Genomic DNA, 25,290 nt, shown 5'->3' on the forward strand with positions numbered 1-25,290 from the left:
TAAAAGCTTAACAACTGGTTGTGCACAAGAACTTCTGGTTTTTCAGTATAAAACAGCATTTAAACTGACGGTATGTTTAAGGTACATTATGCTATCAAAACATTGATTTTAATTTCTAACAGTCCCTCCTTACACACCTAAAAGATGTGTATAATACTGAAATAAATGAGTTCTTCATCTGAACTCTGCATAGTACATAACTCATATCAAAAACATACAATCAAATGGAATGGTTCGAATAGCCTCAACTTTACAAAAATACTTTGACTGTATTCAAACATAAAAGTTTTCCCTTGTGCATAACTTCTAATGTTAACATTCAATATGGTTCTTCAAAATAGCAGCAATGGCTTGGTATTAGAACATTTCTTCCTCCCTCCTTTCACAGATACCGTTCTCATAATACGCTCAGTGTTAAGGCACTTGTTTTTACAAAAGGCGCATTCACACTGCGGTACTTTTCCCACAAAGGTTCATGTGAACTAAGTACAGATCGCGTTCACACTGGAAAAAGTCCCTGGAGGTGGATTAGGCAAATGAAGCCGCTGACGTCACTTATTCTTCTTCTGCTTTGGGTTTACTGCCAGGCCGCAACCCACTTCACGGCGTATACTGCCGCCCAAAGTCCCCGGAGTTGGGGACTGGCTTCAGTAGAAGCTGCTGGGACTCCCAGCAGCTTCTACTGAAGCCTTCCGAGTAAATCGCCAGAACGCCGACACCTCCTCATCTCCACCACTCCCATGTTTTATTTTGTGTTGCCATAAGTTAGTCTCTCTGCGTTTCTGCGCTGGGCTAATGCTAATAATGCTAATGCGAGGATAATAAAATGGCAGTTCCTACTTGGTGGCTTTGGGTGGTCTGTTCTAATGCAGTGATAAAGTCCTTGAAATGGTGTGAAAACCGGTGGAATATCACTAACGCATTACACTAATTTATTTTCAATTCTGGTCTACTTAAATAACTATGCTGACCCCCTTTAACAGTGTGTGGAACCTTGGGTGCCCGAGCATGTGATAATTACTCCCTCCTTCAACAAGGACTTTAAAAACAGAAGTCATTTCATTAAATGGTTTGTAGTTCAATTCAGGAATTTTCACTCATGGCAGATATGTTTCTCCTTTTAAATAACATCTCTAAATGTCAGGTCATCACTGATTAAATGGATGAGCATTAGGAGGTGGTGGCACTTGTCTTTTAAAACTCATACTCTGGTGCTGTGCGCTCCCTCTGAAGCTGCAAGTAAGATTTAAAACATCTGCAGGGTGGGTTGAGCAACCCCTTCTCCCTGAACGATATTTGTTGTCGAAAATATGCACCATTAAAATGAGTGATCCAAAGCCCCGCATGTATTACTCCCAATTATACTAGTTTTTCAAAATTAAAATGTTCAATCGCTCTTTGCCTAGTTTCTTTTTAAAACTCTACATCTTGGATGACAAACAAATGTTGTTTCCACCTTAACAGTTCTCCTATGGTAATAACCATGCTACAATGGTGAAACCAATACTCTAGATTGGAATACTTTCTTTGGCTTGGTTCTAGTTCTACCTTTAACATTCCATTCAAATAAAGATTTGCCTGCTATCTATATTGTAACAAATTAAATCTTCCCCAAATTCTCACATGAATAAGAATCTCTATAAGAATAATTTGTTTATATTATGAAAAGATTGAATAATATGTTCTACCCTCAGTGTGTTTTTAGGATTATTTTCTAATAAGTGTGTTTATGTGTAAACTCACTCACTCCTGTGTTCCTTCTCTCCCCCTCTGGTTGTCAAGCCACGACCCCCTCACGTTCTGCTGGCCCATGCCAACTCCTCTGGTTCTGTCCTCTCCTCCGTCCACCTTCTCCTCAGTCCATCCGCTCTTGGATCCTCCCGCTGTAACTCTTTTCAGTGGCCCAACTGCTTTGCATTTCATCTCCTCCTTTTCAGTCTCTACGCTGTTGCATGGAGGGCGTATTCCGCTCTCATGTCCCACACTCTGCTATTGTGCCAAATCTCATGGCTCAGCTTGGAACTTCATGTCCTGTGGGGGACCGATGAGAGTTTGCCTCTTTGTCAGCATGCTGGTTTGGTTCTAGATACCTCAGGTGGAGATGGTTCTGGATGCCTCAGATCGTTGTTGGTTCAGCTCGGGTTCTGTCTGTTTGATGGAGGAGGAGGAGTCTCCTGTGGTGAGGTCATTTGTCTGAAGATGGGGTCGTAGCAGTCTGACAGGCAGAGAGAGAGAGAGATCTCGGGACGTATTACCTATAGCTAATTCTAACACACTGAGGTAAAACATATCCAATCCTTTCCACTCTATTTTCTTAATCTTACTATCTGTCTTAGATGTTAAATGTCATCTAAACCCAATTAATGTCTACTAATGGTTGTGCCATATCCCTAAACATTGTTTCCACCCACTGTAACATGGCTACTCCAAATAACTCTTTCAGGAAACCATTTTCTTCTATAAATTAAAAATACCTACATGTTTCAAGCACCACATATTTCACACACTATAAAAGAACGTCCCCATATTTTCTCCATCACTCTAAATCTCACTGTTATTTAGAACATAAGTAGCTTTTGTGACTGGACATTAGGGCTGTGCATCTTCACTGGTCTCACGATTCGATTACGATTATCCTGTCAACGATTCGATTCAATTCGATATCCCGATGCATCACGATTCATACCAATGCGTTGAATCCTCAATTTTCTATATTACTGCACATGGCTTATTTTTCATCAATGCATACATGCAGTAAATACATATGAACTCTCTTCTTATTATTTAGAAAGTGCTTCAGAAATCAATAATAATAACCAAAATAAATGAATTGTATAGGTCTAGCCTCCCTATATCTGTGTGTGAAGTTGTTCCATCCTCAAAAACAAAAAAATAATGCTTCTGCAGTCTAGCTGCAGCTTCTAGCAACAGTCTTCTGTTAAAAAAAGAACACTGATGCCCCGGCCACACAAGGACGAAAACGGCTAAACGCATAGGATTAACGCAAACGCAATCGCAAAAAAGCTTCCGTCCACACGCAATAGTCATCCGGATAGTGTCTGTCCACACGAGACAGCTCCGTTTAGCTCCAACCGCTGGAGAAGCTGCAGTACATATGCTCTGTACGTGGCGCTGTAACTTCCTCCACAAAAGCAGCGAAGAAGCATGGTTGCCCTTCTGTTTATTCTCCGCGGTGGGGGCCGAGGGAACCGGGCAGAGTTTTTCGCCAGTCAACGTGAATTAAAGTTGAAATCTTCCGACAAAATTATAAAAGTGCCGGTCAAAGGTCTTCTTTGTTATTTATTGAGCTTTAAAACAAATGAATAACGACTCTATATAATATAATAATAAAATACACGGAGCCTCTCTTTTTCCTCCCTCTCTTCGGACAGCGCCAGTGTCTGTTTCATGCAGCAGCTGATACAAACTAGTTTAGGTAGTTTGAGAGGTGTCTCCGTCCTGTCAGATTAGACTTCACTCGCGTTTATGTCCATATCGAGAGAAAGATAAATAATCTGAATTCAGTGTGCAGTTTACTTTGCACACTTTGAAGGGGGTGAGCAGCAGAGGTGGAGAGGCGGGGCTATTGCCTCATCATTATCAGAAAATGATCGTATAGGGCGTACACACGGAGCCGTTGGACCCCCCAGAGCGTTGCGTATGCCGTTCTATCCACCTTGGGACCCGTTATCATTTCCGCAGTCGTTTAGTGCCGTATTCGGTCGTCCTCGTGTGGCCGAACGGTCTATTGCCCCTTTCACACCAGCGCTTTTTCAGCTCCGGCTCGGAGCTGGAGCCTGAAAAGCGCCGGTTTTTCCTGTTCACACCGCAGCGTCGCCGGCTCTTAGCTCCGGAATCCGGTTCACTTCCAGCTCCAAAAAATTGTCGGTCTAGAGGTAAGAGCTTCGGAGCTAAGAGGTGGCGTCGCTTACGTCTCTCTTTCGTCGAGGCGTGCAGGAAACTAAACCCACCTCCCCTGAACATGGGTCGACTGTCATGCCTGCCTACAAGCAGTAGTGCTTATAAACAGACTTTATAAAGTCAGGCAACACTAACCAGGCTTCGTGTGATTCTGTTTATTTGTACCTCACTTTGACCATCCGTTCACTGTTATTGATCATTGTGGAGAGAGGCAGACGTGTTGTTTTGTATTATAGCAGCTATCGGATGGAATCAATACATGGGCTGCACAGGTTGTCGTGTCCGACTATCACAAGTAGAATCATAATAAAAATACGCCGGTAAAATGTGCCTGTAGAAAACGGTTTATGCCACAATAGGATAGCAATAGCAAGTAGTCAGTTTAGCTTCGGTTGCTATGCTAACATCACCCATTTTATACCAGAGAAACTTTCATAACAGCGTTGTGATGTCAATTCAGACTGACACACATTCACTTAGGCTAAGGGGAACTGGGGATATGTATCAGCTGCTTGTGTGAGTCGGACAGTGAATACTTTAGAGCGGCCGCTGCAGTGTGAGCTAACCGGGAGCTAACGGAGGAGAATAAACTCCTGTGGAAGAGCAGCCAACACTGCAGTGGTCGGTAAATGCCACAGAAACACATTAATAAACAATGAACCACGGCACTCTGGAGCAAAGTATAAGGTTGGAGAAGTCGTTATTCAATTTATTCTGGCTTCGTGTGATTAAAAGCAACACAATCATCGACCTGACGCAGTTCCCCGTTGTTGTTGTGAGCGCCGTAATGCCGTTGGGGAGCAAATCAGCGATATAAACGGTGACGTCATGACGCAGCAGCGGCAGCACCAGTTGGGTGCTGGGCGGTGTGAACAGAGCGGGAGCAGAAAAGGGAAACCGAAGCTGAACCAGAAAAGCTCTAGCTCGGAGCTAGAAAGGGAAAAGCGCTGGTGTGAAAGCCGCATATATGACACTAAACAGTAATGCAAACGACCGTTTTCGTCCTCGTGTGGCGGGGGCATGAATGTCCTGAATGTGGCATCACAGACAGGACTTGAGTCTGAACACAGCAGACAACAGGAGTATTTACAATAGCATATAACAACTAAAATAGTGCATGTGGGTGCACACTTACATTCTCTGTCTTACTGTTACATAAATCCCATGAATGTATGAGATTAAATTAGCTTCATTATATCTCAGTGATTAAGTGAATAATAAAGTTTCTATCGGGTCACTATCAGCCTGTCACTCATTATTTTCAGGGAGGGGGCGGGGTTTGGAGGAACGGAGAGGAGACGGTGATCGCGGAAGCTTTTTTCCTCCTACCTTCACAAACTTTACACATGTATATATCGTCTGAAAATTGCTAGAGGACATTCATACTTTGCAATCCAAGACTTAATTAAATCCACCAAAAACCGGACATGATTGTAACGCGACACGGAGTGATTCAGAGCGGGCCCTTCTGCTGTTGGTTCTGGACTGGTGTTCTTGTGTTGGTGGATAAAGCAGACTGCTCCGTGTTTGGTGTTGCTGTGTTGCTGTGCCGCTGTCACGTCTGTTCCCTGATCTCTGCGTCACCGACCGATTTGATATTAAAGTGACAGAAAAAATAAACGTTCTAGTAAAGCCGCGGCCGGAAAATCAGGAAGCAACGTTACTACGCTATAACCGATTATCTTCCGTCACTGCATCGAGACCAAATCGTCCACGTCCGCATCGCAATGCATCGTAGAAAAGATTATTTTCAACACCCCTACTGGACATATCTGCAATGTCGCCACAATCTGCTGGGGAATTTTGTTCATAGAGTTTGTACGTACAAAGCTGTACTTGTGGGTTAGTAGCCTGTTTCTACTGTAATCATTTTCAATAATTGTGCTCAGGTCACCGGTTGGTTGTTCATAAACTTAACAGGGGGTCCAGTGTATTTGGAGATTCCCTTAATCTGTAAATCCCCATCACTGATTATCCCGATCACTTAAACCCATCTCATCATTTGATACAAGAACTGCATATAGGGGGTGAATCATCTTGATTGTAACCGCCTCACCTTTGGGACCGAGTATTCCTAACTCCTCCTCTTGTTGCTCAGCTGATCTTTTGGCTCTGGGGATAAGTGAAAGTCTCTGAAACACAGCTGGAGTTGTGTTAGTGATGTGGGCATTATCTATGAGTGGACTAATGGATCCATGTCTTACTTGATATTGTACTCTCCATCCAACCAGAAAGGTGCCAAGTGTAATGAGCACAATCAACAATGCTATTCTGACTCTTATCCCTAGGGGACCCCACAATTGGTTTGGCTTTGTTCTTGACATCATCTCTATTTTCTCCCTGGTTGTGTCAGTTACAGAATTTAAATAATGAGTACTATAATAACGTATACAACAATTTGACTCTTTTTCAGATGTAAAGCAAAAATGGGTTTTCACTTTAGTGTACAATCTATAAAAATCTATAGACAATTCGTCTTTTGAGCTGTTTCTATCTTAATCTTTTTTCTATTTATTGTTTTGTTCCAGCTCTGCCAAATCAGTCCTAACTCCCAATAATGTTCTGGAAGTTGCCAGTGAAGGGTGACAATGTGTGAGGTGGTGTCAATTTGCTCCTTTTGCTTTACCTTTAAACCGGAGCGCGTGTGAAGTTCATTACAACTTCTCACTGTTGCGTCCACTGGGATCAGCTCACTGTCTTTTGTGAACTTTCACCCTCACCCAATCACCTGGCCGAACAGGAGTCTCTTCTGGTGTCTCGTCTGGTATCTCTGTAGCTTTCTTAGCCTGTGTAGACAAAACTTGGATAATATTACTCAGAGTTCTGACATATTCATTACTTGTATTCGTCTAATATCTAAAACTGGACCACTCCCTCCTTGGAGGAGGCCCAAGCTTTGGCATACCTTTTGTCGTTATGAGACCTATTATTAACTACATGTTATTATTTATTAACTACAACGTCACTGAAATCAACATATCTGTATAATCATGACACTCCCTCCTTTGAGCAGAACATGCTCAATTAATATTACAATGATTACCCTATTCTGAACAGGACATGTAAAACCCATAATGTTGCACAAAATAAATATAACTTCTCCGTGTACCCAAAAAATACAAAAAATACAAAAAATATCGTATGATGTGTGGCTTTCTGATGGTATAAAAACATATTCACTAAAATCTGCCATTAGCACAACAAATTGTTTACTTGTTTCAATAATGGCTTTTGTCCTGGTATTATGCATCATTGTTGCTGCGAAAAACAATACCCCTGGTGTCGCTAATGCGTCTCAATAATTCTAGGATTAGAGGATTGTTTGATACTGCTGAACAAAGATATGATAAAATAATATTTCTCTAAACTAGAGAGAAAATACGAACTATTCTCACCTAGGGTGACATGCATGAAGGGCTGGTGCCCCTCACTAAAAATTAGATATTGCCTTACGCACTACATTATAAATCAGTAAAATTACTCAAGAATAAATAAAAACTGATTCTTGAAACTGTTGTAAAAACCCTACAACTTCTTCATCCAAGCTCTCAATCAGTGTTATGTTATTTAATCTGCAGCTCATTTCCTTAAAACAGATACTTCAGACCGATTATAAAATTGTGTTTATGAGAAAAAATGTAATCTGACTCCATAAATCACATAATTGTGTGACTAAAAAAAACTACACTTCCACTAACAATAAATGAAGTTCCCCTTTAAACACAGCCCCGGTCTTCTGACGGGGTCTATCTATGTACTGGCTGGAAAATGTTGTGCCAGTCTCTGTCGCTCCGTCACTGTTCTCCCGCTAACAGTCACTTTCTAGTTCTGCTGGGTTCTTGTTGACTTGTTCACTGGTTTGAGACAAGCGACCCTATCGGACACCTCCCTTTGTAGCCAGACTTCACCACAGCAGAATCGAGTTTCTGTTTTTTAGGTCTCAACAGCTCCACGTCAGGTGTATCGCCGCCCCTTGAACTGCAGTCGGTGTAAACAGGAGGATTTGGTATGGATCCTCCGTCTTGGGCGAGTACTAGGTTTCCGTCTTCATATTTTTTTGGGTGGAAACCCCATCGTCTTGACCTCACTAGCTGTGTGGACACCATCGTTTTCTGTGTGGGGGAACAACATCACTCGTAATCTCTATCCTTCTCATAATTACAAAAATAGTCTGCTAAATGTTCTACTATGTTTTAATCTTCTACTAATCTGTGGATGCTTTATGTGTAAATGCAATATGCTACTCACTATCTTTTAAATAACATTCAACCTCTCCCTCCTGTGGTGACAGATATGGCTCAATGTAGCTGGGTTTCAAAATACCCTTGTGCTGAAGATGCATCACCTGGTGGTCTGGCCCTCTGAGCTTCCTCATTGTTGTGGTTGATACCAGGCTGTCAGTGGCATTTGGTTCATGTTTGGCAATGCTGTTCGTCTTTGACATCCCTGAGACCCCCTTCTGTCGTAATCATGGAAACCTCCCCCAGGGTAACTACATGGAGGGCCGTTGTTTGGTGCATGTGGTGGGTGTTGCCTTAGTAGTTGCGGGCAATCTCTGGTCCAATGGCCCATTTGGTTGCAATGGTAACATCCCTCAAACCGTAAACGTCTTACGTTTACACCTTAATCAAGCCTTTTCCTCGAAAAGGACTTTTTTAAAACAGTTCTCAACTGTTTTCGACGAGCACTGACTTCAGTTACTTAACCCTGGGTTAACTCGCTATGCCTTGTTGGTTTTCAATTACTCGGTGCTTAACTGACTCGCTATGTCTCATAGATCTTAACAAAAATCGTTAAATGGACATATATATCCTTACGTCATAGGCTAACTAACTACTAACGTAACAAGAGACACCTACATGAAAACACAACAAGACACCTATCCGAAGTACAATGACCACACACCTTTATATTTAAAATACAACACACACACACAAATTAATAGCATGCAGGGTTAAATGTAAGAAAAAGAAGAAATTTGAACTCACCGTGCCTGTGAAAATGCAATGCCACGTGTTATGATTGTTATTGTTATAAATTTGGTTGTTTTAACATTAATTTCTCAGCTATTTTCAGGAACCGGAAGCAGCCGTCCAACACACAGTCCTAAGATTGTTCTGCATAAACTATTGAATAATTTTGACGTAATAGGCTTCTTCTTTACCGTGGTTTGAGCTCTTTGTGTGTCGAACAGCTGCGAACGGCTCCGGGCAACAGCCACCTGTATAATCTCTCCCAGTGCAACGAAAATCACGTCAGGGGTCATACCAATTATTAACTGTGATCGTTATTCTCGCGTCCAGGAAAGAGAAGCTTAAAAATGAGACTAAATGGAGTCTCTGGAGGTTCAAATTTGGTACTTTAATTAATAAAAAAGGCGCGGTAAAGCCACAAACAGGATATTGTTCAGACAGGAGAGAAAGTCTGCAGCTTCCTCTCCCAGGTGCCGGCCGTGCAGAAGAGAGCTTACAACAGTGACCACCAACTGGCGGCCCGCGGGCCACATCCGGCCCGCCAGACATTCTCATCCGGCCCGCACGACGGGGGTGACTGCGGCGTGGTTACTGCGTTCGCAGTAACCACTGTGTGCAGTACCGGAGTCCAACAGAGAGGCAGCAGCTGCGGGACAGTAGACTGCGTACTGCAAAACCTTCCCTGCCTTGAAGAAGAAGTGATCCTTCGTTGTGAAGAGTCTGGTTTGTGCGCTCCGCACCACCGCAGCAGCCCTGCTGCGACAGAGTCCAACAGAGAGGCAGGAGCTGCGGGACAGTAGCCTAGAAGCAGGGTTGGGTTGTAACGGAATACATGTAACAGCGTTACGTAATCAGAATACAAAAATCAAGTAGGCTAACTGTATTCAGCTGGCGTTACATTTGAAAAACGAGTAATCTGATTACAGTTACTTTCGTAAACATGAAGTGAATACATTTTGGAATACTTATTGGAATTATTGGTGGAAAAATCTCCTCACAAAATGTAATATTCATTACCGGCAGAGCTGTGTGCACACTGCACGGCGCTGCAGCATGTCTGTGAGCGAGAGAGAGATGCAGCGCGTCTGTGAGGCCCCGCCCCCGCACGCAGATGAGAGAGAGATCTCTTTTTAAAATATATTGAAAGTTAGAAACGGAGATGGTTAGATAAAATGTGCAAGATAACCTTTATGTAGAATTTCTTTATCGTCGAAATGATGACATTTCATAACGGGATCAAATCAAAGTGAATGGCCTGCTGCTGCTGAATGCATGGGGCAAGTGACTGGAAAAAGTTTTAAAAGTTATAACATCGTTTCAGATAATAATGATAATTCATTCTATTTAGGGGCGCCTTTCAAAGCACCCAAGGACACCTTACAATTCATAACATATTCTAAGGAAAGGTTTTAAGACAGTACAAATAATGCAGTCCGGGTGATGTTTTTTATGTGTGGTGCAGATGAGAGGGAGCTGTCCAGAATGACATCAAGATGTTGTGTTTGAGTTCTTGATAAGCCATTAAAACAGTAAAATACGTGTCTCCTGTTCACCAAAACATACCCATCTGTTATGGAAAAAGAAAGTATTCCAAAAGTATTCTGAATACGTTAAAGTAGACCCGATTCCAACGTTTAAGACACGTAACTGTAACTGTATTCTGATTACTTTCAGAGCCATGTATTCAGTATTTAGTAACTGATTACACAACACTCAATACCCCCCCCCCCCCCCCCGGTCTACAACTTCAAAATTCTGGACTATATAAAAATCGCTGGTATAGATATAGATAGTGTCTATTGGATACATTTTGGCCCTTGGACAAATGTAGTTGGTGATCCCTGCTCTACCTGATCAAAGGACTAATCGCTTTTCAAAATCATTCATCCCTTCTGCACTCAAACTTTTAAATTCTTGAAAGGCTTTTAACTTGATTATTTATTTATTATTGTGATGCTATGAACTATTTATAGTGTAAATTGGAATTATCCACATCTGTGCTCCGGGTGTATCTGTGTGTTTTCTTCTTGTATGTTCCTGCCTTTGTACATGACATAAGCTGCTGCTCATAACCAATTGCCCCTTGCGGGATTAATAAAGTTGTTGATTGATTGATTGATTGTGTCATTTGACCATAAATTCAGGAATCTCCCATCATTTCTATTTGACTGTGATGGAGAGAAGCACATGGTAAAGTGGTAAATGTAGAGAGTCTGACCTTGGCCGTGTGGGTGAGCTTCGCTCCCACACATAGCTAGGAAGCAGCCTTATGAAGATTCCACTTTTTTTAGAAACCTTTGCAAAAACAAATGACTAGAATAGAAACAGAGTAGGGAGGGACTTCGCCAGCCGGCTGAAGGTTGATTGGAGGATCGTTTTGCCAAGAGACTCTATCTGAGTCTGCGCACCTACCAAAGAGAACCAAAGTCTAAACCGCGGTATCTCTCCATCTAGTCTCAACCAATCATAAATGTACGGGCAACGCCCTGTGTAATACAAATGTATTGTCACACGAGGTTCGAGGCTCTTTCCGGAAATAGTGGTTACGGATTACAGCTTTGCTGCCTGTGGTTTCTGTGACGTGACGGAGTCCTTGGCCAAGTGATATATATATTTTGCTCTCTTATAATAAATAGTTAAACTTAGAAGTTGTCTGTCTTTCCTGGAATTTTGAACACAACATTAACAGACTGTGTGAAGAACATCGCTGTTTAATTTATAGTTTACTTAAAATTAGACCTTCTAATTCCCCCATTGACTCTGAAGGTTATTTTGTCGTAATTGATCAATTATGCAATCTTCCTATGGGTGCTTAACAAACCAGTGACTTACCTTAATAGACCCAGGTCCTAAACTTCAGTCACCAGACATTTCCTTCATGTCCTTATATCCTCCCTGCTAGGGTCCTCTGTGGCTGTTCTTTTATTATTCAGTGTGCCAGTCATCCTTTTCCTCCATCTCTTCACAGAGTGGCATGTCTTTCAACAGGGGGTCTTATTAGGCAGCTCAGGGATGGGTTCCCCTCAAGTACAATTAAATGCTTTTCCTCCTCACCAGAATTCTCCAAAAAAAATCTGCCTTCCTGCTTTTTCTCCCTCTCCCCTCGAATGTACCCTTGTTTTTCTCTCACTGACCCTCTCTGTTGTTTCGCTTCGATGTATTTAGCCTCTGTTCTTCCTTTTCTTCCATTGTTGAGCTTCCACTCACTTTTTTCTTCTCTTCGTGTTTTGTTCTTGAAACTGAAAGCGTTTTACAAAGTATTGATGGATTGACCTTACAGCTGGTACAAATAGTACCCATAACAGCTTTTGCTTTGCTATTAACAAAACAGTATCAACACACACACACACACACAGGAATTAACCATAGGCTCGACAGTGACGTCAGAGTTCAACTCCCGCCAACTCCTGCCTGCTCCAAATAAGGGCAAAGAGGCGGAGCCGAGGCGGGACCTGCTGCCACCGAGCTGGAAGTTCCAGAGCTAGCTGAAGCTACCAAGCTAAGCTAACATGCTCCCCATCTGCACACTGCCGTGGCATTTTACGTTTCTAAGGTAAGCGGACATGAAACTATTCGCAAAACTATAAATAATAATCTAAGTTATTGAGTTTTTAGCATAATACTTCAGAATCTTAACGTTTGTATGCAATTGTGCTAAATTCAACACTGGAATCAAGCAAATATTAATATGTTTGCATGACATTAGTTATTTATATTTTGATATCACGATACATTTAAGTCAAGCTAAGGTACATGTGATGGTAGCTAGTTAGCGCTCTTACCTGTGAGGCCTCCTCCAAACAGCATAATAACCAGACTGTATCATTAAAACTAAGTACCAGTTCTAGATCCTTGACTTCAGACAAACAATTCAAAAGACAAAATGTATTAAAAGACCAATCTTTATTTGAATGTGCCTCTTAAAGGTGGGGTAGGTAAGTTTGAGAAACCGGCTCGAGATACACTTTTTGTTATATTCCATGGAATGCTCTTAACATCCCGATAGCAATGAATATCTGAAGTGCTTTGTCAACAAATCCATACAAACATTTCATCTGTGGAAGCCGTGGCGCTGTAAAAAGCACGACCAATCATTTTAGCTGGCTAAAGTAACTGGATGGCCTACCTGCCTGTCAGCCTTCCATCTGTGCACAAACTTATCTCGTGCCCTCAATGGTCTCATTGGTGCCTCATTGGCGCGTTACTACTTACTTTTCACAGACAAAGTCACAAAGTGCTTGACAAAACAATAAGACATCCATATAGGAGGCGTACAATGATCAATGAACCACATGTTAAGAAGTCATAAAAGCACCAGAGCATAATTTAAGACACAATAAAAACACAATAAAACAAAACTTACAAATGAAATTTAAAACAAACAAAAATAAATAAAAACATAGTATTAAATGGAATAAGATCAAGCACACTGGTTACCCAAACGCCTGACTAAACAGGAATGTGTGAGAAAAAAGTTTCGAGAGAGTACTTGTCCATGGACAAGTGAGTTTGGCAATTTACTTGTCCAAATACATTTTTCACTTGTCCAGAATGGACAAAAATTGGGGCCACTGGAATCTTCTTCTTCGCCATCGTATTTGACATTTTCCCACGGTTTTTACGACACCGTTAACGTAAGTGAGCGGTAAGATTTTACTGCATCACACATAGGGTTGGGTATCGTTTGGATTTTAACGATTCCGGTTATCTTTTTCGATTCCGGTTCTCGATTCCGGTTCTTTGAGAGGGTAAAAATAAGTCCCATGACAAACTGGGAGAAAAATATATATATGAAAACATTAAGTCAAATCTGTGTTCCTATTTACAAATCACTTCATACTGTTGAATTTCTTACTGCATTGTAAGTGGTGCAGTTTGAGAATGTAAAATTGGCCCAGTCTCCTCTGATATTACACTGCAACCTGCCTGTGAGACAGAGTCCAACCACACATGTCCAACACATAGGACATAACCTAATAATAATGACACATTAGATGTATAGCCTATAGGCCTAGCGCTTTTCTACAACTCAAAGACGCTTGCACGTGTCCTGCAATACACATGCTGCAGCTGCCCAGCTGCTTAACTGTTTGTAAAAGTAAATAAATAGTATTTTCATTTCAATAATGTACTTTCTTTACCCTGCTTCATAAACAATACTGACATCCCTGTGCTCCTCCGAGTCTGGGGGTCCGGGGATGTGAGGACAGCGCGGGGACACAGACAGGGAGGCTGCTTTACTTCATAAAGGAAATGGCGGTCAATATTAACAACACAGGAGCTAAAACGCTTAATAACCTTCATTACGTGTTAGAAAGAACATAAGAAAGTTTGACAAAGATGAGGCTGTTAAACGGGCAGCGGATCCGCTGTGTGTAGAAAGAGAGAGAGAGAGAGAGAGAGAGGGACGCTGAGCTGCACCATGCAGCGATCAGCTGATACGGAGCATAGAGAGAGCTGCAGTCGGCGGGGCTCGGGCCTCGCCTCCTGTCCTCACAACTCTTATTAATCCCGGTACCGGACAATTGTTATTTGTTCCTACTCGGAACCGAGTTTTGCTTCCCAACCCTGCCACTGTGCTACACGTCGTTCTTATTATACATCCATGGTCCCGCCCCGCTAACAGTACAGAAAGCGGCGAGATGCATTTCCTTAGGAATCGACAAGCAGAACCGAAACTAAACATTTCTAAACGAACAATGGCGGACACGGACAATTTGCGAACGAGTTCTGCCTTTTGTAAACTGAATTTATCAATAATTTGTCAATAAATCAGGGCGAAAAACGTCACTTGTCCACCGGACAAGTCAATTGAAAGATCTACTTGTCCGATATCGTAAATAACACGCCCCGGACGGTGGGACGTGTGTTTTTTCGCACACTGAATGTCTTTAAAATAGTTTTAAAAGAGTCAGACTCCGCAGACCGTAGATGAGCAGGCAGAGCATTCCATAATTTAGGAGCCACTGCTGCGAACGCTCGATCACCGCGGCGGGTACGTGGGACAGACAGTACATTTTGCCTGTGAGAGCAGCAATCTCATAAACATCCAGTGGAGTCTGTAGGTCGCCCCTTCTTTGTCATAAAGGTCTGCATCCCTCTTAACCCACCACCAATGCCATCTGGGGCTCGCTTTCCATGGGACTTTTCAGAGTAGTTCCATGTAACTTGTGTGAAAGGAAGGGAACAGTGCTGAGGAGGTAAACGTTTGCTTTGTTTCTGTACTGTTTACATGTAATACTGTAATCTGGGGGCAGGTTGCCCGAAGCTCTTTCAGTATGGGCTCTAGGTCCACACTGCCCGCTCATCATGGCGGAGGCTGTCCGACAGTGTGACATATGATGTAGTGCCATTGACTGTGTAGAGTACAGCAGTGTGTAATGTGGCTTGCTTTGCTGCCTCCAAAATGGTAGGCCTGTATTTCAGTACTCATCTTACATGAAAAATCAATGTGTAGAACTGCTTCAGTGTCAGTGAGATTGAGGTTATGAAACTGTTCTGTTTGGTGTATCCAATTAAATTAATGAATGGCTAAATGTTCAAGCTTTTTCTGGAACAACTCTGTTAACTTCTGGATTGTCCCCGTGTATGTCTGCTTTAAAACATTTGCAAAGTCCCATTGATCCCAAGAAACTTGGCCACACTGTCTCAGGAATTTCTATTTCTTCAAAGCAGCAAGTGGGACATTCGCGGTCCATGCATGCTTTATTTTTAAGATCACACACAATCATACTCAACAATTCTGAGATGCTGGTGGTTTTAAGCAACCCTCTATTAGTACGTTTGTTAACCAAGAGGCGGACATTCTCATGTTCCACACATGCACATGTTTCTCTATCTCTATGTTTTGGTTCTGTGATCTAAAAAGGCCGCCTCCTCACAAATTGTCTGTATGACATTGAGAGATGCTCTTTGACCTCTCTTTTGTACTGGGCATGGAGCTCAGTGAGGGGCTTGGTTAGAACCCTTCTTAGCATTTTCTATTTGTTTTTCGTGATAGTGTCTTTTTTCCCTGGCAACAGACGACTGTTTTCGTCTGGAAAAAAAAACAGCTTGCTCTCTCTCAGCCGATTTGTTGAGCTCGTTTTGCTTTTTTGCCCACTTAAGCCCACTATCTCTCTCTTGCCATTAACCTCTTTCCACTCTTCCGAAATGTTTCTTTACCTATCATGCTATATTTTAATAATATATTGTAGGGCCATACCTATATAAAACATGTATGCGAAGTTTTTTTTTCAAAATACCAAACAGATCATGCATTTTAGCCTTCGCTCTATTTGCTCTTTTTTAGCCCTGTTTTTGCAAGGGCTGATTCTGTGAGAAGTCTTCTTCGCCGCTTTTGTGGCAGACTACAGTGCCACCTACAGGCCTGGCATATGTACTACAGCGTCTCCAGCGCTTTCGAACGGCAATGGCCATGGCTGTCTCCTCCTGATAGGTGGAGAGTTGCCCATATAGGCGGAGCTCCTTGTTCCTGACGTCAGAGATATTTCAAATCTGGATCAGTCTGTATCAGATCCGTTGCAGCCCCGTTTTTAGAGATTTGGGTATGGAGGAAAAGAGAGAGGGTTGTGTTTTTCTGACACTTGGTGAGTTCCCTGACACACCGGGGACACATATTCATGTATAAAAGACGTACAAGAGTGCATTTGGCATGATAGGTCCCCTTTAAGTTTTCTTTATTTTGCAAGCTGTTTTATTTTTATTTTATCAGGCATGAAAACGGGTCAGGGGTGAAAAAGGTGAGAAGTATATTATCCCTCTAGGTGGGTCCGGGGGCATGCTCTCCCGGAAGAAAATGTTGAATATTCCATATTTTAAAGCATCAATCTGATGCATTTTGAGATGCATTCTTTTGCCAACCTGGGGAGAGCTGGAGAAACTTAACTTCAGCCATGAGTCAAAAATATTATGGCCTCCTTACTAACTTTTATCAGGGATGCAAACTCATCAGGTATGGAAAAGGGGACAAGGACCCGAGGCCCCCGACCCCACGGAATATCGGCTTTAAAATGAGGAATAACAGAGGATTTTAGCAGTCAAAACAACTAAAGCAGCTCGGGATGCTCCGATCGCCAATTTCGGGGCCGATCGCCGGAATCAGTATCGGCCGATACCGATCGCCGATCCGATCGAGTGGGCGGGGCCTAAATGGAAGATTTAAAGTGATGTTTAAACTCAGTTAATGGGGCTCATTCAATGGAGCTTCCACAAACAACAATCAACTTAATTATTACATTCAAATGATGTACATTATTCAAGTTTACATTCACTTTGGATAATAACACGGGAGGAATTAGCGGAAGCGCTCTCTTTTCCTCTCTCCCCCTCTTGACAGCCTGTCAGTATCTCATGCAGCTCACTGATCTAGTAATGAGTGACCCGACAGTGAAGAATAAATATATTTATAATAACTAGTTTAGCTTGTTCCAGAGGTAGATAAAACAGCAAAGTGTGTTAGGTCTAACTCTTGTGTGTTTCGCTCCGCTCGCCGGTCTGGCGGGCGGAGCTGCAGGATTTCTGCTTCACACACACGTTGCATACCGCTATTTTACTGTCTTTTTCGGACACCTTAAAATAATGCCAGACCGGTGAAGCGATTTTGGCGAGCTTGTTTTGCCGCACACAGAGAAAAGTGTCATGTATTTTACGTCATGCGATCGGCTCTCGCGATCGGCATGTTTAGAGAGCACCGATCGATCGGTAGAGAGTGAGTATCGGCCGATATCGATCGGTGACCGATCGATCGGAGCATCCCTAAAAGCAGCAGTGTTAATAATAACAGAAACGCTAAAGAGTCACATCTAATAGAAATATATAAAAGCATTTATTTTAATTGTGTAGCAGTCAGTTTATAATTTTGGCAGCACTGTTGAGCATTTTGAAAATCTATTGTCATGCCCACGGGCGTCGCAGCCATTATATGAGGGTGGGACAAGTCCCCCCCACTTTTACCATGTGGAAAGTCCGTGAATCGGTCTCTCCACTCGCCGCACTTTGTAAAGCGCTGTGCCAGTGCTTCACTATCAAATCCATTCCACTTGCTTATTGAGAGAATGCCCAAATCAATGAAACGCCGTACCATGTTTTCACTGCTACTTTGTACCAAGGCAGATTCTCCCATAGCGCGCGCATGTTCAAGGAGTGTTGTCATAGTTGGACAGCTCAGATCTGTTGTATGAAGCGATGTTCAGGACATTGTTCAGCGAAAATCAAAGCTGACGATCTCTTGATTTGATATGTTTTCTCCCCCAGACAACATGGACATAACACATTTTTTTTCAAAGAACAGGAAAGTAAGTCTTCAGCTGGTAGCAGTTAATCAGTTAACAGTGATGGCGGCGGCGGCAAAAGCGTCTCACTTCTGGAGAGGAGTTTCGTCTTTATGTCATGATAGAGAGATACAAATACTGAATAGTTTAGATGAGAAAAGGCATCAAAATGCCAGGTTACTAGTATTTATCATGTAAACAGGGAACATGAATAACCCGATCTCTCTGTGCTCATGTAAACACCATGATGTACTGTAGAGGCGCAGTCAGTGTGTTTTACTGGAGCCTCAGTTCGATAAGAGATTATTTTTTAGTTCTTTAACTTCGATACTCTCTCTCAAAATGATAATGTGCATTATGTTTTAATTATACTTCTTATCATTCAGAAGCTTTTTGTGTGTGTTTATGTTTTACTGAGTGCTTATAGGCAATTTCCATCCCAGTATTCAGTTAACTATTTATTTTCTGCGCACATTACATAGACTAGCTAATATTCTACCTTCTGCTTGGGACTTTGAGTCTTCAAAATGTCCAATGTCACAGACTGGGACTTACTTTAGAGTCAGTTGTATTTACATTCAGTATGACTTGTTATGATTCAATGTGAAAGAATATACTGCTCAATAAATAGTGATCACCTCACCACCTCTCTTGACATCTAGGCGCTTGAGAGTGAGGCAGAGGCAGAACACAGGGACAGTGGAGAGAGGTCCATTGCTGAGGTGAGTGATGAAAGGGAAATGACAGTTTAGAGTAAATTGTGATGTGGACTCTCATCCCAGAATGTTAAGGAAATCAGTGGGGATATTGAACAGGAAGCATTTCAGTCAAGGGGCATCATATGACCAATATAGACAGAAGAGCAACATTTAAGTCAATGATACCATTCCTAGGTGAACTTAACATCTGTATGGAGTCAGATCAGTCTCAATATTAATAAATGCTCACAGAAGGATTCACAAATGTATTTTGAGATTTATATATAAATGACTCTCCACAACAATATCTCTCAATGCACTCACAAATATTTATTGTTGTATATAAATGTACAAAAAAATGGGCATTTAAACTGCTTTTTATTAATTAAAAGACGGCTCTGAATTAATAATCAAATATGTTTCCTTTCTTTACTACTGGATGAAATTACAAAATGCACCCATCATTTCCCTCATGCTAGTATAGCCACATAAAAGTATCAAACCACATGTTAAAATGCACCAGAATACAGGAAATCTATTTTTTTTCGTGGGGGAGGACCCCCACACCCCCCGTTAAAGATGTCCCCCCCACATTCAGGATGCTTCCTACGCCCATGGTCATGCCTCTGTGCAAGGCTTAGTCTTTCTATCTTTATGGCATCTAGTGTAAAGTAACTAAATCCATAAACTCAAGTACTATACTTGGGTACAATTTTGAGATACTTGTACTTTATTTAAGTATTTCAATGTTTTGCTACTTTGTTCTTCTTCTCCTCTACAGTTCAGAGGTAAATGGTGTACTTTGACTCCACTACATGTATTAATACCTTTAGTTACTTTACAGATGTGGATGAATGATGTGAAATCTAATCAAGTGTTGAATCAGACTTTAGTTCCACCTGGAGTAAATCCACAAGCTACCCTGCAGTATACAAAGTCATTCAAACTAGCTGCACCTTTACCAGCTTTGAGAACACTTTCATTATCAATCTTTATAAAACATATCATATATATTATTCTGAAATGAACCAATCTGCACAACGACTACTTTCACTGTTGCTGCTTTCACTATATTTTGATGAGAATACTTTTCTACTTTTACTTGAGGAACATTTTGAATGCAGTACTTTTACTAACAGAGTATTCCTACACTCTGGTACTTCTACTTTTACTCAAGTACAAGATCTGAGTATTTCTGCTTTTAATCAAGTACAAGATCTGAGTACTTCTACTTTTACTCAAGTACAAGATCTGAGTATTTCTGCTTTTAATCAAGTACAAGATCTGAGTACTTCTACTTTTACTCTAGTACAAGATCTGAGTGCTTCTAATTTTACTCAAGTACAAGATCTATACTTATACCACCTCCGTTTATAGCCTATGAAAAAAAACTATTAGAAAACTAAGGCTAAAGCTAACGTTAGCAGATAGTGACAATGTATGCTAGCTAGCTAGCTCAACGATAATATTGCGACAGAAAAACGTTTCAGTTCACATCACGCTCTGCGCTCCGACAGGGAGCTCTGCTCTGAACACCTGAACGGCCCGTTCTAACAGCTGTTCACCAGCGGTCCAGTCTGTACCACAGTGACTCCGGACCGCACAGTTAATATTAACGAACGCACCCGTAGGTAATGTGGCTGCTGAAGCTAGACCATCATCGCGGAGCAGCAGAGCCGACAGGCAGGAAGACTCGAGCACACAGCTCGCGCTGCATTATAATATATAAAAAAAGAACACCATGCGTGTCAAGATGGCACATAACAGCTCGCGGCCGCAGATTACTCCGGGTCCCAGACCTACATGAATCACACAAACGACCTATTTTGGATTCAAAACGGCGAATTTCGCTGAAAGGTGAGTGATTCTCATGCCTGTTTTATACTTCTCTTTCTGAAGTTTTTTGCAACGCCTTTCTGCAGAAGATGTAGTAACCTTCTTCTTTTCCTCTGGTGTGGAAGATGCTGGTGGATTAAAAGTTTCATTTAGGGGTATCGGGTCCACCATAGCTTGTCCTGCATTTTCTGGCTGTTCTTGTTCTACATCTGAAAAGTTCTCTGGTGGTGTAAGGTCAAGTAAAGGGTTTGCCATGTTGGTCCTTTCCCTGTAAGTACTGGATATGTCTGTCTGTCTGTCTGTCTGTCTGTCTGTCTGTCTGTCTGTCTGTCTGTCTGTCTGTGTCTCTCTCTCTCTCTCTCTCTCTGAATCTTTCCCTGCTGTGTCCTTCTCTAGTAGTTGAAACATATATAAATAAACAAAATGTATAGCATCATGCCATTTATATATGATGAATAGCCTATTTTATCTCAGATGGTTGATAGATGACAGAGAAGATGAAAATGTTAATAAAAAAGGAAAACAACACCACAACATACCTTTCTCTTCTCCTTGCAAGGTACTCTGCTCTTGCTGCGGGGTCAGAATTAACACGCTTGCCTATGGCAAGCGCTTTTTAGAATAAAACAGTTAAAAATAAATAAATGCATAAAAATGATTCACAATGAGTCTAAAGTAAAGTACAGATGTAGCACTCCAGATATCCACCCAGCGGATTCCAACCGAAAACCCAGTGGATCCCAGTGGCTGGGGGCGTTGCCAAATTTCCCCATTTTAGTCCAGCAGATAAGTGAAATATCTGAAAGAATTGTGCTTTTGATAATAAAAACATGACATTTGGCACACTGTTAGAGCATGCCCTAAGGGAGATTTTTTGGCTATAGGGCCATCGCAAATTTGTCCATTGGTTGTTATTTTACCAGTAGTTTAAGATCTAGACCACCTAGGATCTTGATTCTGGTGGCTAATCCTACATTTTCAAGGATGGGGAATGCATTGGTACTATTTACAACATGCTAGAATGTAGCTAACTATATGTATCTGGTATTCAAGGAACAAAATACACAGTAAACCATTAACATATTTATTATGGTGAAGTAATACATGTTACATAATATATATGTAATATTACAGGTTTTCAACTAAATGCAGACTTAGTTCTGAAAACACAGTCCACCACAGTGGCAAAGGGCAGTGTACTGAATTGCTACCTTGACACATTTGCATTGTCCACTGCAGTGGCGGCGCTAGGGGGTGGCTACTTGGGCTCAAGCCCCGGATGTTTTCTGAAAAGCCCAGAATGTTTCAACATCCCGTGAGTGATGTGCAGTACCGGAGTTCACCAGAGAGGCAGCCGCTGCGGGACAGTAGCCTGCGTAGCCTTCCCTGCCCTGAAGAAGAAGTGATCCTTCCTAGTGCCTGACGAGTTTTAAGCTAATAGCCTATAAAGTGATGGATATTAGAAAGTTATTGTTATCGAAGCAGGCGCCACAAGCTGCAGCAGCAGCAGTATCAACAGCTGACAACAATGTAATCACCAGCAGTGAAGAAATGGATGATGTTTCAGGTTTGTGAATCTAATGGTGATATCTGCACTCTGGCTGACTGAGTAAGAAGTGAAAAAGAGTGATTTAATGTTATAGCTAGTAAACATGGAGTAACCACACTAAGTATACCCTTATATGTATGTATACAGAACATGACTAAAAATGATCCTAAGATGTAACTTTAACCCTTCATACCTCAGTCTACTTTTAAGACACTAAAAGAACGTATACCAACTTTTATTTTGTTTTCGCGCGTGGAATTATACCGACTCTCGTTTCAGTACACATAGCAACGGAACTGACAGGCAACCCTCTGAATCAGACTCCGATTGGCTGTGACGGCATCCACTCAGTGTCCGATTCAGAAACGTGACTCTTACACTCTTTACGTCACAAACAAAGATGGTGGATGAGAATAGATCTATAAAACAATAAGCAATGCGCCAGAATCAAGGTGAGACTATCCGCATCTTTTAAAACTCTACGCACATTCGTTTCATCGAAATAAGTAAATGGGCCCTCTCAATGAAAAACTTAATAGAGTTGTTTGGGATCGTATACGGCCCTGTGGGTCTCAGAGGGTTAACTAACTAAGTGTACTATAGAGTGGCGAAGTCCCTCCCCTTCCGGGGGACCTTCATGGGACCTTATTTCTGAAAAATCATGTATTGAAGTCAATGGAGAGAGAAAGATTATCTTTTGATTCCGATTGAATTGTGCAACAAATTACACATATGATGTTTGTCAATTTAAAGGTGACATGTCATGCTTTTCCGGTTATTTCCCGTCCCCTTGTGTGTTATGAAGGTTTTTATGCATGTAAACAGTCTGCAAAGTCAAAACCCTCAAAGTACACCCTGTAGCGAGTAAACTCTAACACAGAAAATACCTCCCTCAAAAGCCTCGTTGGAGATTTCTCAGTTTCCATTGTTTACTTCCTGCCCCGTGTGACGTGGCTGCACCGTGCAACGTCACTTCTTCTGCCAGTCGACCATATAAAGTGTCGTAAAACCTGCTTATTTTCAAAGCTCTGTCTAGTCATGTCGCGGAGGTTCTGTTGCCTGTCTTGTGTGGAGAAATCCACAATGTTTGCAGTACCGAAGGCCAAACCACGACAAAGTCAGTGGTTGACATTCCTTTTTAACACTGTTCCAGCTGATTTACCAGCCGGTAGTGTTGTGTGTGCGTGGCATTTCACGGACCAAAGCTTTAAAAACTTAAAAATGTTTAGCTTCGGACTTGCTGTAAAGCTGATATTGGAGGACGATGCTGTTCCTACTTTGTTTGGACCAGCGGGAGATTCGGGTACACAACCTGTAATTCATTGTGGTTTGTGTATTTATTCTGTTTAAAACAAACAATGTATCTACCACGACTCTGTAAATGCTATGCTAATGCTATGCTACCGAGGTAAACACGAGGGCTAACGAGCATTCCCAGACCTCAACACCGATGTTAGCACATGGCCTTACATGTATCTCATAGCAGGAGAATGTCTGCAAACACACACGAAATACTCATAGACAGTATACTCCGGGTGATTTAACCGTACGGTCAGTAATTACAGTTGCCGTTCGTGTATTCTACCGAGCTACCATTAATAAGCTAAGCTAGAAGCTCTAACCTAGAGATGTTATGAAAAACATTGTTTTCATGCCAGCTACAATGAATGACCGAATGTAGCAGACTAACTGTATAATATTGCAATTGTAAGATGTTCTTGCTAAGCCTAGACTAGCTGTTAAACTGCATATTAGGTTAGCATATTAGCTGGCAAGCTAACTGTGTTGATTACTGATAGATAATCATAGCTGGAGAATTTCGTCTGCAAACACACACGAAATACTCATAGACAGTATACTCTGGCTGATGTACGGTCAGTCGCCAAACATAATTACATTGAAGTTGGCGGTCCTAGCAGCTATGCTACTGAGCTACAAAGAGTCTGAAATATTACGCTACATGGGAAAAGGTAGCAGACTATCTGTAGAACATTGTAATTGTAAAAGTGTTGCTTTTATGAAATTGACTGTTTTCCTCGTATACAAAATTAATTGTATGTGTATCTTTCTTAGAGTACATCACAGCAGGAACACAATACCAACTGCTCCAGTACAGTCGGATGTCAAACAGACCGTCCACAGACTGTTTGTGTGGGAACTCAGAGGGTTGAGACACGGTCTGTGGGAACACAGACAGTGGAATGTAAAGTGTCCGCCATTTCTGTTGCTACACAGTTGGCCCGGGGAACACTGAAATCGGCACACGTGAGAAGCAAAGGTAGACTATAACACTGACAAATCACAGATACATTACCTTAATTGTGCTTTTATTACATGTACAGCACTTGGGCTCGACCAAAAATATTTTTTAAATGTGCTCTATAAATAAAACCTTATTTGATATTATTGTATATCACAGAAATACTGTTATGTTGACTACAAGAAATACAGTGCTGTTTGTAGTTTGTACTTTTTTCATGAATTAATCTGTCAGATGTACACAAGTTGTTGGCCTTTTACAATGTATTAGTGTCTTATCTAATGTACATAGTTTTTATGCACTTTTCCCTTTTTATTAACAGGCATCCAGGCCACGGTGTCTTTCAAAAGTGTTGGCACTAAAACTTCCACCTACACAGAAATCCCCTTGTCCTCTACACCAATAAAGGGCCCAGGATTGGGACCTAGCAAGAGACCTCGACTAGAGTTGGAGCAGGAACAAGGAGAGACTTCGATTGAATTTGAAGAGACTCTGGATTCGAGTTACCACCCTGATGATACTGTAGAAGAATCGGACGTATCGTAAGTTTGGTATATTTGGTACACATTACTATTACTGTTGTTCAGAGTTGACATCTAACATGTATTGTTAATTTTGTTTTGTTACATTAGACTTCAGACACGATCCACGCACAGTGACGCAAAGTACATTGTGTTTGAAAGCTGCCTCGGACAGCTGTTTGAAAAATTTCCGTTTTGTAAGACAGACTGTGATGTCCAAAAACGAAAAAATGGGACTTTTGTGGCGTTCAAACAGCGTT

The 25,290-nt window shown here is 41.7% G+C and overlaps 1 long non-coding RNA gene across 1 annotated transcript; it reads left to right on the forward strand.

The window, feature by feature from the left end:
* The first annotated feature begins 23,505 nt into the window (after positions 1–23,505).
* Positions 23,506–25,031, forward strand: LOC117550405. Its single transcript, XR_004569630.1, has 3 exons — positions 23,506–23,563; positions 24,323–24,527; positions 24,832–25,031. It is a non-coding gene; the product is annotated as an uncharacterized LOC117550405 (long non-coding RNA).
* Positions 25,032–25,290: the final 259 nt, after the last annotated feature.

Source organism: Gymnodraco acuticeps, unplaced genomic scaffold (genome assembly GCF_902827175.1).
Source record: "Gymnodraco acuticeps unplaced genomic scaffold, fGymAcu1.1, whole genome shotgun sequence".
Classification (NCBI taxonomy): domain Eukaryota; kingdom Metazoa; phylum Chordata; class Actinopteri; order Perciformes; family Bathydraconidae; genus Gymnodraco; species Gymnodraco acuticeps.